This window comes from Dermochelys coriacea, chromosome 18 (genome assembly GCF_009764565.3).
Source record: "Dermochelys coriacea isolate rDerCor1 chromosome 18, rDerCor1.pri.v4, whole genome shotgun sequence".
Taxonomy (NCBI): domain Eukaryota; kingdom Metazoa; phylum Chordata; order Testudines; family Dermochelyidae; genus Dermochelys; species Dermochelys coriacea.
This window is the reverse complement of record NC_050085.1, coordinates 6,879,762-6,897,759: the sequence shown is the minus strand read 5'-3', so window position 1 is coordinate 6,897,759 and position 17,998 is coordinate 6,879,762. Positions and strand designations below refer to the sequence as shown.

The window sequence follows — 17,998 nt, the reverse complement described above, 5'->3', positions numbered from 1 at the left end:
TTAGCGTTTGCCATCCAGCGCCGCCAACCAGTACAGCCCTGGATCATTGACCAGAGAAGTGGGTCAGAGGTTTTATTTCAAACTAGTGCAGCACCACCCCACACCAGCCATCGAGGCAGGACCAGTTGCATCAGTTCTCAGGGCACATCGTGTGCCGATTACCTTTGGTTGGAAGGACCCTTTGAGTTTGGCAGGTTCCACCTCAGGCTTGGCCTCTTCGCCAGAATCCTCGCTGTAGCTCTCAAACTCACTGGAGCTCCAGCCTAGATCTTCGGCTTCCCGATGTGCCCCATCCTCGTAAATCAGGTTTCTGTCTGCCCCTGTTGGGGCGGGGAAAAGAACAGAACACCATTGGCAAAGGCCTACGGTGTTGCCTCTTGGGAAAAGGCATTTGCTTCAACCCACGATGTGCCCAATTAATTCAGCATTATCCACAGTGTGCCCCTCTGCCTCCCACACCACCCATTCCCAGGATCGACCCAGGCCCAGATATCTCGCTGCATTCTCTTGCCTTGGAAAGCATTGCTCCAGACCTAGGCAAGTCTCCTGGATCTATGGCTACAAGTGACAGTCAGTCATACTAGGGTGAAAATGAGGAGGAGCGCTGCCTAAGGAAATTTGTGGCAACCCCCTCACTTAGATCTCTTCAAGCCAGGCAGGACAGTGGATGAGAAAAGGAACCATCTTGCAAGCAGCAAGGGGGCTGGGACAGGGTGGAGAGGGACAAGGTGGCTCAGTGATCTTTTCCCCCCTCTCCAACCTCTGCGTTTCCAGGTGTTGCATTCAGGAAAGGTGACCGGTGGGTCAGGCCAGTTCTCCTCTTAACATTCATGCGCAGAGCACCGTGCCCAAAGGGCAAGACTAAGCTCTTGGCCAGCAGGGACTAGCAGTTCTGCCCAAGCAGCCAGCTCTCCCTCTGAGAAGGGAGATGGTTGCATAGACAGACCAGCCACAAGCCACCACAAGGAAGTTGAGAAAAGAGGGTGGAGCAGAGGGGCTCGGGCCCATGGAAAGCAAGGTGCGAAGTCCTGAGAGCGCCAGGGGAACATGACGACCCATGGAGGAGCAGCCTCCGACGCTACAAAGATTGACAGCGGGTTTTCCACCCGGGTGGGCAATAACTGTGGAATCAGGAGACACGGCACAGATCGGTATCAGTAGGTGGGTGGGCAGGCGGGACGGGGCTGCCCAGCAGAGGGCGCACCTGCACCACAGTTGGAGGCTTCATTCTCTTCCTGGAATTGCACGGACAGGTGGCTAATGCGGATGCAACCTAAGCTAGAGTTTGAGACCCAAGGCAGAGAGGTCCCGTTCCCCCCCCCCCCCCCGGGGGCAGACACAGGGAGAGGCAGCATTTCCCAAGAAAGATCAGGGAAGGTAGGAGAGAGGCACGTTATTATTGCTCAATTCTGTGACAACAGTGCCTGAAGGACGTAGCGGGGATGGGGACCCCACCGTTCTCTACAAACGGCCCCTTCCCCAAAAAGAGATGAGGATCTAACTAGAGCAGGGCAAGGAAGGAGCGTTAACCCCATTTTACAGAAAGGGAGCGGAGGGCCTGAGCGATTAAGTGATTTGCCCAAGGTCACAGAGGAATCAGTGTCACAGCTGGGAGATTCCCACGCTCTGGGGAACACTGTTGGCAAAAACAGTTCCACTAACCACAGCGCCATTCTTCCCCCCTTCCTATTTACCATTTGTGTTTAAACCTTGTCTATTTACTACTTTCCTCCTCCTCCTGTAGCCTGTCAATGTGCTTTTCCATTTCCATTTGTCAAACCTCCATCAATTTCCTATTTCAGCTGATCTAGTTTTCACTCTTCAGCCCAAAGAAGAGATTTTCTAACACAAAAGAGGATTTGGGGCTGGATCTTGCAATTTCTGTCACCTCTAAAATAAAAATCCAGCCCGTGCAACACTGCAGGGAGTTTGCCGTGCAGCCCCCTTCAACTGACTGTAGAACGCAGTGGTGCCAGAACTATTATTTATATAATATTTGCATTCCAGTAGCTACCCCGAAGCCCCATCACGACCTCAGTACGCTCAGAGATGTACAAACACAGAACCAAAGGGCGGCCTCTGCCCCAACCAGCTGCTGTGTCAGCCACCCCAGAGTCAGGCAATAGCAAGGTGAGCCCAATTCAGAGTTAAAAAAAAAAAAAAAATCCATTCCCAGGTGTATTCTCTCCTTGGCAAGAAAGTTGCCCATATCCCCAAGGCCCAGTTTTCCTTATGGCCCACACTGCCTCTGTTTGGTGTCTAGTGCGTTGTGGAACCACAGGAATCTCGCCTTTAGTTGCACAAGAACCAGAGTAGCCAAGTGAAGAAATGTGCCTGCTTTCACCGGACCCAGATCTGCTTATTCCTTTACCGTAGATACGGGTCTCCAGTGAAGGACAGACATATACCTGCATCATCTCTGATCCTGATACAGCAGAAGATGGCCGAGCCCCTTGGTCTTCCATCCCAGCTGATTCCACCGAGCCTCAACTACCAGGAGCTTTCAGAACCTTGGCCCCGAGTTACCAGACACCGCTGGGCCCATTCCTCCTCCAAGCTTGCCCCAGCACAGGCGGCCATATTTAAATCCAGACCTGCTTTTCTCAGTGGAGGCACAACACACAGATGTGCAGTTTTCATTCACCAGGCTGAAGGGACAGGCCTTAGAGGCCAGCCGCACCATTCCCAGCTCCCTGAGCTTGGCCGACCTCCTGCCTCTGATGAACTCAACAGCAACACTTCCCATTGACTCCAGTGGGGCCAGGATTTCACCTCTTCTTTGCATTTCCTTGTCTCTGGTGGGCCCTTCCCACCTCTTGGAATAGCGAGAAAGATCCCCACAGTCCCTCCATCATCCCTAGACTCCAAAGCCAGACGAGACCATCCTGATCATCTAGTCTGACCACCTGTATAACACAAGCCAGAGACCTCCCCCAATGCCATTCCTAGAGCAGATCTTTTAGAGAAACATCCGATCTCGAGTTAAAAATTGTTAGCAATAGAGAGCCCATGACCCTGGGTACATTGTTCCAATGGTTAATTACTCACACTATTAAAAATGTACACCTTATTCCCAGTCTGAATTTGTCTAGCTTCAGCTTCCAGCCATTGGATAACGTTGGACCTTTCTCTGCTAGATTGAAGAACCCATTATTAAATATTTGGTTCCCCATGTAGGTACTTACAGATTGTGACAAGTCACCCCTTAACCATCTCTTCATTGAGCTAAATAGATTGAGCTCCTTGCGTCTCTCACTACGAGGCAGGTTTTCTAATCCTTGAATCATTCTCATGGCTCTTCTCTGTCCCCTCTCCAATTTATCAACATACATCTTGAATTGTGGACACCAGAACTGGACATGGTATTCCAACAGTGGTCGCACCAGTGCCAAAGACAGAGATAAAATAGCCTCTCTGCTCCTACTCAAGATTCCTCTTGATGCATTACAGGATCATATTTGCCGTTTTGGCCACAGCATTGCCCTGGGAGCTCATGTTCAGCTGATTATCCACCACACCCCCCAAAAACCTCTTCCAGAGTCCCCACATCCCAGGCTAGAGTCCCCCACTCTGTAAGTATGGCCACATTTACACGTCTACTTGCAGAAGCAGGTGACAGAATTGGCAACCCATCAGCCTTGCTCCTCTGGCCTAGAGATGGAGACCAAGGCTGACAGACTCGTGACCGCTAATGTTTGCAATGTACAGCACTATCCATTGGCTAAAATTTTGATGGTCTCTTGCTCTTCAGTCCAGCGGTAAAGCTCAGTGCCACACAGCTGGATTTTTTCCACTGTCGGAACAACCACTCCTAAAGCTAGAGAGGGATCTGCGTTCCATATCCAGGCTAGCAGGAGGAGGAGGAGATGCATTGGAAGGAATGCAGGCAGACAGGCATTTTAAACTGACAGCGAACACAGGATTCCAGTCATCAGGCTATTATTAAAACAAAAAGATAAACAACTCCCTAGAAGAGGATTTGGTTTTGGCTAACCAGTGCAACTGGCCATGGAGGAGCGAAAAAACCCACAATCACTGCAGCAGTCATGAGACGATTGCAAAATTAACCTGCACTTCCACCTCCTGAGCTTTCCATCAAGGGGCAAAGGAAGTGTGGATGGAGAGGAAGGAGTGTTCATCATCATCATCATCATCATCACCTGTAGTACAGTACCAGCTAGGTCTACACGTCTCAGAGCCCCGGGCAACAGACTCAGGCTCACGGGGCTCTGGTGCTAAAAATGGCGTGTAGACATTCAGTCTGGGGCTGAAGCCTGGGCTCTGAAACCTAGGGAAGGGGTGTGGGTTTCACAGCATGAACCGTCCACACAGCCATTGTTAGCACCATTAGCGCAAGCCTGAGTATGGGGACTCGGGCTCCGAGATTCCCAACTGTGGGCTGCTGCTTGCCACACAGACATACCTGTAAGGTACAGACCGTCCTTGGCCCCCCATGATTACAATCCAAATAGAAAATGGAGACAAAAGGGAGAGGGGTAAATGAATTCTTGCCCCCTTACCCTTTTCACAGACGGGACACTGAGACAGGGTAAGGGCCAGGATGCTCAAAAGAACTTCAGAGTACAAGTCCCTATTTTAGGCACCTAAACTCACTCAGCCCCGAAACTGTCAAAGTAAAAGTTCCCTCAGCCCCCGTGTCTCTCTCTGCTGCCTCTCTGTGGGTGTCTGGATGCCTATCCCCCACCTATGCCCCAGCATGACCCCCCGACCCAGGGAAGACAGGCGTGCAGGGCTCTGTCTAGTAGGCATCCCCTGAGCCCGCCTATCAGATTGGGCCCTTTCAAAACCTGGCAGGAGGAAGAGGAGCTTCTTAGGGTCATTGTGAAAGGGAGAATGTCTCTGTCATCCAGTGGTTCGGGGATCCAGATGGGAGACCCCCGGGTCCTGTCCTCCTGCTCCAACCACTCCATCATTATTTCTCCACAGCAGGCCTGCTTCAACCGGCGAGATGGGGGGAGCCTCCATCCGAATATCCCATAGCTCTGTGGTTAGAGCTGGGATATCCCTGTTCCAATCCTCTCTGCCCCTCTGGTGGAGAGGGCAATTGAAGCTGGGTATCCCACATCCCAGGTGAGGGCATTAACCACTGGGCTAAGAGCTGTAAGGTGGGTGACAAACCCCCACCCCCAAAATGGCATAAGGTGCCTAACTCTGAAGAGAGTTCCTGGCTTCAGAATTGCTCAGCAGAAATAGGCACCTCCCTGCAGCCTGGACTTGGCAGCCTAAATCTCCCACCACTCCGGTCGTCATCTCCCACTGACTCACTTAGGCTGACTCGCTCCCTGACGTGTGTGAATTGCAGTCAAAGGTGCCCAGCTCTCCCCAGGCGTTGTACAGAAGTGTAGATGTCTAATTCAGACTTTGGAAATCACCATGATTTTTCCAGGCACCTAAAATTATGCCTGGTGATGCTCAGGGTCAAGGTCTAACTCCTTTTGAGCATTCAGTCCTAAGTGACTTGCCTATGGTCACACTCACAGACTGTGGCAGAGCCAGGAATTGCCCCAAATCTCCCAAGTCCCGGCCCACTGCTCTAGCCCCTAGGCCATGCTTCAGACCTCAATTAGAGCTTATCCAGCACAGAAAGTGATGGCAGGGGACTGACTCCCCCTTGCAATGTATCCAAGCTAGAGGCTGCCAGCAGTTTGAGATGGATATTCTGTGTCCCTGAGTCAGTCTCATGAGCCAGAGATGTGATATACTTAAAATAATATCAATGATATTTTCATCCTCTGGACAGATGATCTAAGTGCCCTCGGATTTCCACCATAGCTTCAACAACCACCATTCCATCCATTAAACTCTCTCTAGAGCACTCCCACACCTCCATCAACATGTTTGACACCATGATCAGCTTCAACAATGGAACCCTACAGACAATTATATACCAAAAAAACCTGCAGATCACCACACCTACCTCCACAGGTCCAGTAACCATCCTAGACACACCAAGAAATCTGTTATCTACAGCCAGGCCACCAAATAGGCTCCAAGAGACCACAGAATATGCTCCCAGGAGATAGTCCAGGATATACACCTTCACACACTTAAAACCACCTTCACCAAGGGGACACCACTGGAGAAGTAAGTCACATCATGGAACAGGCCTCCCTTGAAAGAGCTTTCTTCAACTGGAAATACCCCTCCACTCCACCATGACCGCACACCTCTAGTTGTCACCTACCACCGCAAAATGGAACTCATACAGGATAGCATTAAAGAATTACAACCCTTACTTGATAGGGACCATATCCTGAAAGAACAGGAGTATTTGTGGCACCTTAGAGACCAACAAATTTATTTGAGCATAAGCTTTCGTGAGCTACAGCTCACTTCATCGATGAAGTGCGTTGTAGCTCACGAAAGCTTATGCTCAAATAAATTTGTTGGTCTCTAAGGTGCCACAAGTACTCCTGTTCTTTTTGCAGATACAGACTAACATGGCTGATATCCAGACTAACATGGCTGATATCCTATCCTGAAACCAATCTTTCCTGAACCCCCACTTCTGGCCTTCAAACAACCCCCAAGCTCACCTTCAGAAGCAAGCTCCCCACAGACCAGGGCCCACCAACTCGAAGCAGCACCAGACCGTGCCAGAAGAGATGCAAAAACTGCAGCCATATCTCCACTGCTATGATGATCAACACCCCCCCACAGCACACTTTTCAAGATCCACAGGTCCTATACGTGTCTATCATAATGTGTAGTGTACCTCATCCAGTACACTAAACACTCCAACAACTTCTATGGGGGTGAAACCAGACAATCACTACACTCTCGAATGAACTCGCACAGAAAAATGATAAAAGACAAAAAAACACCCCGTCACTGGTGGGTGATGACTTTTCACAAAGCGATCACTCCACATCTGACCTCTCACTCCTCGTCCTCAAAGGAAACCTGCACAGCACCTTCAAACGACGAGCCTGGGAGTTTAAATCTAAACTTTGCTAGACACTAAAAATCAGGGACCGAACAGAGAACCTGGATTTATAGCTTATTACAACGATCTTTTCCCTCCCCCCCCATGACTGGAGACGTGTTAACTGGCGACTTCATCTTGAAGGCTCCCTAGAAATATACACTAACTACTTATGCTAAACACTCATCCCACCTTGTATTTCGCTGTGACGCTCGGAGTGTCTTTCCCAGACTGAAGAAGAGCTCTGGATAAGCTAGAAAGCTTGTCTCTCTCACCGAGAGAAGATAAACAATATGACCTCACCCGCCTTGTCTCCCAAATAACCTGGCAGCAACACGCCTACAACACCAAAGAGGGAGGGTGCCATCACTCTAAGGGCATGGCTACCCTGGAGAGTTTGCAGCTGCTCTGCTGTAAGCTCTCTAATGTAGCTGCCCTAAGCAGATGGGAGAGAACTCTCCTGTTGGTTTAATTACTCCAGCGAGGGGCGGTAGCTGTGTCGGCGACAGAAGCTCTCCTGCCGACAGCACCCCCCTGAGCAAAGCGCTGGACGGTGGTTTATTCTCACCCCTGAGCAATTGAAGTTCTGCCGACATAAGCCGTAGGGTAGATATGGCCTCACACAACCATCTCCAAATAGCCTCTTCCTTGCGTCCTCCGGTCTTGAAGCCACCGCTCACTCCCCATCTCCCAGGTAGCAGGAGTTTGTGAATTCAGTGCAATGAAATGCAGAGTCCCCCTTTCCCTTCCTGGTGCCCACCCAGCCCTTTACGGCTCAGGCTGGTTACGGGTACAGACCCAGAGCTGTTGGATTTTAAGGGCATGAAAAGCCAATTGCTTTATCCCTTCCCCTACCCAGGAATCTCTTTAAAGTGGCACAGAGAGGAGGTAAAATCCTAGTCACCCCCCCACCCGCCACAAAGGGCCTCTTCCTCTCAGTCACTCGGCAGCTCTGGAGGGGTGGACAGGAGACGGCAAGGCAGATACTCAGCATTGCTTCACTGGCATCAGTAGAGTTACACTAATTACCCCAAATGATGACCTGGCCCTTTGCTTCCAGAGAGATTCTGATTTAGCTCCAAGCAGGCTGAAAGGACTCAATAGCCGCAAGTAATCAACAGGCCAACAGTGGCTTCTAAAAGGCCAGGGTACTCCTGAAGGAGGCAGGGAAATGGCCTTGTTAGAGAAGGGTACTGGGAGTCAGGACTCCTGGGTTCTACTCCCACCTCTACCACAGAATCACCATGCCACCTTGAAGCAAGTCACGTCACCTTCGCGCCCCAGTTTCCCCATTTGTAAAATGGGGCTTGCACCTACCCAGCTCCCAACACTCATGTAAGAGCTCCAAGATCTTTGGACGGGCGGGGCTATGAGAGAAAGGACAGAGCTGACAGAGGCAGGGGAGGAAGTAGATAAGAAAGAAAGAGGCAAAGACAGCCTGTGGGAGGGCATGAAAGACACCTCTGCTCAGAGCAGAATTCTGGGTGGTTCCATACCGTACTGATCTGAGTCCAGATTTTCACATGGGACGTCATCATAGATCACATCTTCCTCCAGGGCCGGGAACTCAAACCGTGCACCTGGAATGAAAAGCAATTCAGGGCAAGCTGTGAAGAGGAACCTGAAACCAGCAGAGAACTTGCCATGAGCTTCAGCTACACCCCGCTTTGACGCGTGGCAGCGTGAGCCAGTGGGTAGGGTACTAGGTTGGGAGTCACGACACCTGGGCCCTATGCCTGCCTCAACCACTGACCCGGCAGCCAAGTCACTTCACCTCTGGGACTGTTCTTCCTGCTTTGCCTATTTAGATTGTCAACTCTGGGCCAGGACTGTCTCTCATGGGGTATCTGCACAGGGCCTACCACAAGGGACCTCTTGAGTGCAACCAGAACACAATGAAGAGTGGGGTCTTGTCTGGAACACGTGATGTTTCAGAGCCAACCTTCAGTGTACTGCTCTCAGTGCCTTTGTGCTGCAGTGGCAAAGCTAGATCCTGGCCCCTCTCTCTGAAGCCTCTGCAGGGAGGGCTCAAAAAATCTGTATCTGGGTTTTATGACTTGACCCTGGCTTCTTTCTAAGGAGCAACAGGCCAGGGCTACAAAGTGTGCATCTCAATCCAAAATTAGGGGGCCTTTAGCTCAGGAGGCTTGGCCCAGATGAGAGAGAAATTGAGGCCAGCTGTGAAATCCAGATCTAGGTCCAAGTGCTGATCCCCAAACACCCAACATTTGGATCGGTCGTTTGGATCAAACATCTCTAATTTCAACCCATCAAGTTCTCAACACCCTATGTATGGCATGGTAACTGCTACACTGAAGTCTAAGTGATTATCCATCATGGTCCCAAACATGCCGTCACCCGCCTGACCAAAGGGCGGTTTTAGTGTTTAAACAGAGCCAGGATTTGGGATGGGGAAGCCGTGGTTTTCCATCTGCGTGTGGGAGGCGGGAATCCCAGCCTTTCCAAGGCATGCTGAAGCTGATCGAACACCACACAAGTCTCTTGGAAGGAATCCACAGTCATTTCCATACATCCCATCCAGCTCAAAGAGGCATCAGAACCCTACCTCGCCGGATGCTCTTCCTCTTCCAATTGCAGGTCCGAGTCCCGATGTGGGAGCTGCCCACGACGTCCCCATTGCTGACCACCGTCAGGAACCTAGGGCAGGAAGAGGGCAGTGAGTGTCAGACAAGCAGACTAGCCAGCCAGTTTACGGGGATGTTTGGGGGAAGCTATGAGCTGTCGCTAAAAGCTGAGCAAGTGCAGGTCCACCAACCTGAACAGCAAGGGCCAGTTGTGAGCAAACGCAATGGCCACACCCGAATTGCTTGTTTGCAGACCTGGCTACAGACTGGGATCCTCCACAGCTAAGTTGCACCAAGAGAGGGTGACCTGCATAGGCAATTCGTACTAAGACACGATGGGTCTTTGTCCCCCTCTAATGGTTGGTCCATGTAAAAGGTTAGCGAGTCTCCTACTGCTTCCAGCTCCTACAGTTGCCCCATAAACTCCAACAATAGAGGCCCACGGCTTTTAGCTCTCAAGGTCCCAGCCCCTAAGCAGGGCTGGTTAGATGTGCACCCACCAGGCTTCAGAGCTGACTCCCAGCACTTGTGCCATCCGTCTCTGTCATGCCAGTTCCCAGCATGCCACCCCCACACCGCATCTCTCACATGCTCATTTGCCCGCTGCTTCACTCTCTCGTTCTGGTGCCCTTTTCTTCCCCCTTGGTTGCTTTCAGCCTATTTCCTCTACTCTCCCTGCACAGGGCATCCCTTCCCCATTCACTGCATTGTGTTTGCTACCTCCTCCCCAGGGCTTTCTCTCTCATGAATCAGTTCTCTTTTCCCCCCTGCACTTCTCTTTTCAAGCTTGTTAGCTCCTTGGGGCTGGAACCTACCTTCCGCCTTGATTCTTCCTAGTATTATGTTAGCACCTAAAGGCTTTAACACCAGCAGGCCCGCTGCACAGACAAACTGAGGCTGTCCCAGCCCCAAAGAGCTTGCGAACCAGGTTCCTCTCTTGTGAAGATCATTCTCCAGACACAAGCTTTGCTGGTGGCCTCTGACACCAGTCAGGACAAGGGTCCAGGATGGGGTCTCAGATACAGCAAGGAACCAACATGCTCAGATTTCCCAACACCAAGGTTAAAGGCACTGGATTGGCACTCAGAAGAACAAGAGAGTCACTGCTCAGCTCTGACATGGACTGCCCGCGTGACTGTGGGCAAATCACTTTGTTTCTGTGCCTCAGTGTCCCACCTGTAAAATGGGGATAATACTTTCTTTCTCTGCCACTAAACTACAAGTTCTTAGCAGCAGGGACAGGCTCTCACTATGTCTGTACAGTCCTGGGTACAACACAGCCCTGATTTCAATCGGGGCCCTTAGGTGCTACTGTAACCCAAACAAACAGCACCCTCCTCATACCCAGCAGGGCTGGGCAAACAGGTTTGGATAAAAACCTTCAGCCAAACTTCAGTCTAACCCTTGAGGTTGGAAGTGCTTATTAGTCATGTCCCCTGCCTCCCCTCCATTATTTTTCACATGTGCCGGCTCCAGCACTGTGCTCCCAGGTGTCAGATAGCAGCAGAAGGGCCAAAAGACAGAGAAAAAACCTCCCCCTTGCAAGATTTCCAGTCTAACGTTCCATCCTCTTGGAGATTCACGTAAGCAGCCAAACTGGCGCCAGCACATCATCACATCCCCTAAGCCCATCTGCCACCTGAAGCAGGCAACACCAGGCTATCCCAGGGATGTCCGCTCATTTGCCAGACAAACCGGGCCCATCATCCAGCACAGAAGGGGTTAAGAATTATTAAAACTCAGTGCAAGAAAAGGGGGCTTCCATCAGTATTCGAGGGGAGGCAGGTCTGTGTTGGACCTTTAGGAAAGGGGAGGGGAGGGAGGGCTGGAGTGGGAGTAGTGGAACAGGATGTCAGAGCAGCAAGCGAGATCGGCTGTTTCCCAGACAGCAGCTGATGGTGTGTCGTGGTGACCCTGCATCCCCCTCCCCGCGGGGCATCCTTGAAGGTTTCTGGCTCTCCCAGCCCTGCAGGACCATGACCTAACGGGGCAGACCCAGCCATGAACTCAGACCTGGGGAGCAGGGGGCTGGGTTATAAAGTCTCCAGACACAAACACATTTGCGCCTTGTGCCCTCTCCCCACGGTATTATCTGAACGACTATTAAAGCAGAATCTGGGGGCCACTAAATAGTGCATTGAGTTAACACACCCAGCCTCTCCCCAACCCTGCAGGGAAGCCGCGATCCAGGTTCAAATCTCCATCATGGAACTAGTGAAATAAGCAGTCTACATCCACCCCCTATCATGCCTTCGAATCACAGAACATGGCTCACCGCAAGCAGGAGGCATCCAAACCTAACCTGGATGAAGGGTTAGCCTGGACCAGCCCCACACAGCCTGGACTAACACACTAACATCTCCGCTTTAAATCAGGAGGGCGGTGGGTGGAGTGTCCCAGCACTAGGCTTAAAGCTTGGACTATCAGCTTGGGTCTGGTTTGATTAAGTAAATAAAATGTCAGGGGAAGTGTCCAAGTCACAAGGCCAGGTCTATGCCCTGGCCTGTAGTGGGGGGGTGAGACCCCACAGATCTGCAGGGGGCAGACCCACAACCTCTTACATTGTCCAGGTTTCAGAGTAGCAGCCGTGTTAGTCTGTATCTGTAAAAAGAACGGGAGGACTTGTGGCACCAGAGACTAATAAATTTATTAGAGCATAAGCTTTCATGAGCTACAGCTCCCGTATGCATCCAATAAAGTGGGCTGTAGCTCATGAAAGCTAATGCTTTAATAAATTTGTTAGTCCTCTAAGGTGCCACAAGTACTCCTTTTCTTTTACATTGTCCGGCGGGCACCAGCAATCCCACTTTCTCAACACGGCTCCCACAGCGAATCCAGCCAAGCCGGACTCCTGCGGGAGGAGACTTTCAGGGCGCAATGTTCTCAGAGTATGTACAGTGACACCAAAAACAAGGAGTCCGGTGGCACCTTAAAGACTAACAGATCTTATTTGAGCATAAGCTTTCGTGGGGTTACTCCTTGTTGTTTTTGTGATACAGACTAACATGGCTACCCCGATACTTGACACCATACAGGGACACAGGCATAGTCCCCTGGCACGCACAATCCGAAAGCTCTTAGGCAGTGCAGGGAAATGAAGGTTAAAGTTCAGTCCCGTCCTGGTCACCCCAGACCAGCTGTAACAAGTCAAGCCCCATGTTCAGGCTCTGGCTGACCTTCTTAGTCAGTTTCCAGGTGCGAAGCCAGCACTTTATCCCCCACCCCCTCCACAAAAACACCTGGCACCTTCCAGTCTTTTGTTCTCAAGCTGGGGTCTTTGCTCAGCTTCCCTGCTGATAGGTGGGGAAATCCATCTCCCTGGTTGCTAGTGCTCTGGTGATTGGGTTTCCCTTCATCATCTTGGGTTTTCTATTGACACGGGGTGGGTCTCAGACAGTCCTTTTAATGACCCATTCAGGCTCAGACAGCTAAGTCTCACCACACCACACACACCTATGTCTCCTAGCTGCCACGAGAGCAATCTAGACCTTCCCTCCACTCGCCATGCAAAATATAGGGAAACTGAGGCACACATCAGCTCCCCATAAAATGGGTGCACATTCCCCCCCATAAAAATACCACAGAAAATTCCCACTTCATTATCGACGATGGCCTGGGATGGTGTCTCCCTGCCAAATGGGCTAGGCCTTGCATTTGGCCCCTCCAGTCAGGCCTTGTCTCTCTTGTCCCCACTTTCCAATCTGCATCAAACCATCAGAGAGGGTTCCGTTTTCCCCAGTTTTTGGCCTCCTTGCGGGCCCAGCAATACAGTCCCCTATTGGATGCCCTTCCCCTGAACACCAAAGAAGTAAGTTCCTAGCCAGCAGTGGCAGAGGGCCTAGCAACGACTGCCATTACAGCTACCTGGACGATCAGCATGGGACGGCAGGGTGTACGCTTTCCCCACAGCCTCTGCTGCTGCATCCATCCACTCTCCCTGCAGGCAACCCGGGACGTGGCACCTGCCTCCTCACGTACCTTTAGAGAAAAGCCAAGTGTCCTGCTCTCCTCGTGGATAAAGCCTACGACGCATGCCAGCACAGAAATCAGACCCTCTCTCTGGTCCTGGCAGGGGACCCATCACTGCGGCCCCGGTTCAATCCTCCCCTGGCATCCAGAGAGCCTTCCCTTCAGCCACACGCCCACCCTCCTCTGCACTGCAGCGTGCACTGGGCCGGGGACACACGCTGGCTGTGCTGGCTGGGCGAGATCCCGAGGCAGCCGGCTGACCAATATCGCTCTCTCTTCCCTTTAGCAGGCAGCATCTCCTCCACCCTCATTGCATCACTCCCTGCTGCCTGCAACTGCTGCTGGATCCAGGAGCAACAGCGTCAAGCTGACACCTAGCGCCACCGCCCCGCCTCTTAACCTTCCTCCGCTCACAGCTGCCTTCTAGATGGGCTGAGGAAAGCCCGTATTGGCAGGATGAGAGAGGAGAACCCATTAATTGGATCAGAAGCCCTATTTGTCCGTCAGGAGGCGTGGAGACACCGAGAGCTGTGTGAGAAACAGTGACAGACACCAGGAGCCTGACACGGGAGGAAACAGCAATCATGTGGCTACTTAGTGTCAATATTGATTTTAGAATAGACAGGGTCTCTGGGGACCTCGCTTCTACTCCCAGCTCTGCCAGTGACCTGCTGAGTGGCCTTGGGCAAGTCCCTTCACCTACATGCCTCTGTGTTCCCCTCTCTGGGTTGTGTCTGTGTTGGATATTTTAACTGCAAGCTCTTCAGTCCAGCAACTGTCTCTCATTATGCATCTGTGCCACACCCAGCGCAACAGGGCCGTGATCTCAGATGGGCCGCTAGATGCTACCATAGCAGTAATTTTTAAAGCATGTTTAACAGCAACTGTCTATGTCCTTTAATCCTACAAAAAGAAAGGAGTACTTGTGGCACCTTAGAGACTAACAAATTTATTAGAGCATAAGCTTCGTGAGCTACAGCTCACTCATCGGTGCATTCCACAAAAGCTTATGCTCTGATAAATGTGTTAGTCTCTAAGGTGCCACAAGTACTCCTTTTCTTTTTGTGAATACAGACTAACACGGCTGCTACTTTAACCCTACAGGATCACAGCAAGTTTCCACCATATTCAGTGACTACCTGCTGAGCTCCCTTCACTCTCTACTGAAATGCAGGCATCTCTGGGCTGTAGCACGCAGCCACGCTAGGCAACAATTTAGAACAAACAAGGGGTGAAGAATAACTTCTCTAGCTGAATCTGCAGGGGAAATTCAGAGAAGCACAATGTATGGCAATGCCCCAGCCTTCCCACGCCAAACACCACAAATGGATGCAGCTAACCTACTTAACCTTTAAATGCAGCTACCTGCTGCTCCTTTGAGCTTATACAATATTTGTTTTGCTTTTAGAAATGAGACATTTGGGCAAAGAAAACTAAATGCAAGAGTCACAACAATAAAAAGCAAATCAGTATCAGAGTGCTACTTATTAAGGCCAGTTCCCTCTGAATGCCATTAACAGCTCAGGATTAAAGGGTTATCTGCCCCACCATAAGTGGAACCAGCCTGCTAATGTATCTAGCTCTCTGTTAGAAATCCCCTTTATTATTTTTTGCCATTCATAAAGGAACTTGTTGTCTGGCAAAGCTACATCCGCAGCAGGTCATACCTAATCCTTGCATCCCTCCAACAGAACCCCAGCTCTGAGCACTCAGAGAGAAGCTGGAAGAGAAGCTAACTGTTCCTGTCTCGTATGGAGTTTAAAATTAAAACATTAACCGTTGCACTCAGATAGAACCTTCTGCCAGAGGATCTCAAAGTACTTTTTAAAAGTAGGTCAGAGTGATCCCCATTGTACAGATGGGGAAAGTCAGGCACAGAGCAGGGACGTGACACACAGTGAGCCAGGAATAGGACATAGGTTTCCCTGACTCATAGCCCCATGCTCTCAATCACAGTGAGCCAGCAAACGAAGACCCTACACCAGAAAATACAGAAGGAACAAGGGCAAATCGCTCCCCAAGTCTTCTGTGCATATGAATGACATAGGCCAAGATGGACTGGATCTCAGGAGCAGGCTGCCCGAATGGAGGATGAGAATTGCAGATGGCTCTGGTGCCCCTTTGAACCCAGTTCAGCCTTGAAACCTTTGTTGTCACGTGCAAGATACACTACCCGTGCCTTAGGGTACATCTACACTGCAATTAACACCTGCAGCCGGCCTATGCCCGCTGACACAGGCTTGCGGGGCTGTCAAATTGCAGCATAGACACTTGGGGAGGGTCCCAGTGCCCAGACTCCAGCCTGAGCCCAGCAGGCCTGAGTCAGCTGACCCGGGCCACCTGTGGGTGTTTAACTGCAGTGTAGACATACCCTTATAGGTGAAGGGGTTAATATATTCTTGTTTTAATACACACACACACACATGCCCTTTGCCCCAGTACAATCCAGCTGACCACACTGATGCAAGTCCCCGCATGAGTAAAAACTGCATTTTCATTCCTGCGTTACCAACCCAGGTCCTGCTGCTCCACCAGGGATGGGTGAACCCAGCCTAAAGGGGGCGAGGTCAGAGCCTGTGATAGGGGAGGCTCAGATCTGCAGCAGACTCTCCCAGCTGCAAATGCCTCCCCGAGATGGCAGATTTTGCAGCAGCGGTTCAAAATGATGCCAGCCCACAGGAGATCAGACAATGGCATGACCCAGCCGCCAGGGGAGCAAGCACCAGAAACGGGAGGTTGGATGGAGAGAAAGAGAGACACCCTCAGACAGGGATGCACAATCCACTCCTGGGGTGGATGTAACAGCAGCACCCAGTGGAGATCTGCCTAACACCCTGCTCCCATTGGTTCAGATGCAAGGGAAAAAAAGTCATATCCCCAAATCACTGGAATCCCAGGTCAAGTCTCTCCTGCCAATTTCTCTGTAGGCTTGGGGCAACCGACCCAGAGGTGCAGGGGTAATCCAGGCGTTTAGACAACAGACCAGTGGGCTGGGTTTATGCAGCAGCAGCACTAGTGGGGTTTCAAACAGCCTTGACAATCTGAGCAGGAGGGGACTGAGGATAAAGGGCCGAGTATGTAGCAGGCAGTCAGACCCGACCCACCCCAGGCATGCAGGCCGAAGGGAAAGGGGAGGTTAACACTCGTAAGGAAAGGTGGGCCCAGCCTGCACACAGGGCATTTCTAAATAGAGCTTACAGGCCATTTCAGGCCCAAATTTAGATTTAGCAAGAAAGCTTCAAGCTGAACATAAAGCCTGTAGAAATTTATCCAGGAACCATATAGTCCAATAGAAAAGTTTAACCAACAAACATTCCTGCGTTTGCAATGTAAACATTGCACATAGCACATATTGCAAAACACTATTTCCCTGGGGGCAGGTGAGCTAAGGGACATGGGAGATGAATTTGGGGGTGGGGGTTGCTTTAACCCTTTGTTGGCAGCTAATATGTATCGCAGAGAATGGAGCAGCTTGTTGTGTTATATTCGCTGATGGGACTCTTAGTGTTAGTAAAAGCACCAAGGACAATTTGATGGGCCCTTATCAGCCCCAACAGACATACATGCAAACCGGAAAAGGAAACTGACTAGTTTGTTTGCACACACAGGGTAGATGGCTAAGTGGTTCAGACACTGGGTTGAGGCTCAGTAGAGCTGGGCTCAATTCCTGCTCTGCCACAGACTCCATGCGTGACCCTGGGCAAGTTGCTTAATTTTGCTGGGCCTCAGTTCCCACCTATACAGGGGAGACCCTACTCCTCCTTTTCGGCCATGTCTATTTACAGTGGAAGCTCTTTGGGGCAGAGACGCTCTTGCTATGCGCGTACAGCACCATGGGGCCCTGACCTGAGCTGAGGCCTCTCGCTGCTACCATAATGCTAACAATGAATGTTAATAACTTGTCCCAGCCACACAGAGTGAACAAATGGTGAACAGGCAGTGTAAATGGAGAAGAGTGAAGGAGATTTAAAAAACGCATCCGTGCCATTCGCTACAGGGTTCTTTGGAGCACAAGACAGGAAGCCCGGAAAGCCTCCACGTGGAATGTTTAGCAGCCTTTAAAATGGTTGCTGAGGGATCACTGGAGATGAAGCTAAAGGCCTAGGCAGGTGCTAGGGTGGGAGGATTAGGAATTGGAAGCACGAGGAGCTGCCACCTTGTAAGACTGTGGGGAGAAAGCCCTGAAATATTTACCATAAGATTCCAACTGAGTCATAGCACCAAGCACAGATCCAGATCTCTCCCCACCCTGCACTGCTATCGGAGGGCAAACCATGACCTGCCTCATGAATTTGGTTCAAGAAACAGCCACACACTCAGAGCAACCCACCTGCCTCCCTTACCTGGCAGGAATGGTCTACGGAAGCACCTGAAGGCAAAACTACTGGAGTGATCCATACAGACCCCAGGGCAAACCCCCCAAAGGCTGCCTTTGTTCCAACTGTGGCACAAGCCACAGAGTTTACGCAGATTCAGCACCTTTGGCTGTCTCCCAGCT

At 51.0% G+C, this 17,998-nt stretch overlaps 1 protein-coding gene across 2 annotated transcripts in view; it reads right to left on the bottom strand.

The window, feature by feature from the left end:
- The window catches only part of ARHGEF10L (Rho guanine nucleotide exchange factor 10 like), a 115,747-nt gene that overhangs the window by 92,505 nt on the left and 5,244 nt on the right, over nt 1-17,998 (bottom strand). For both annotated transcript variants that reach the window (XM_043499901.1, XM_038376696.2), the window contains exons 3-5: nt 9,513-9,604; nt 8,443-8,526; nt 163-320 (exon numbers count right to left, since the gene is read on the bottom strand). The gene's annotated coding sequence lies outside the window, so the exon portion shown is untranslated. The remainder of the gene's footprint in view (nt 1-162; nt 321-8,442; nt 8,527-9,512; nt 9,605-17,998) is intronic.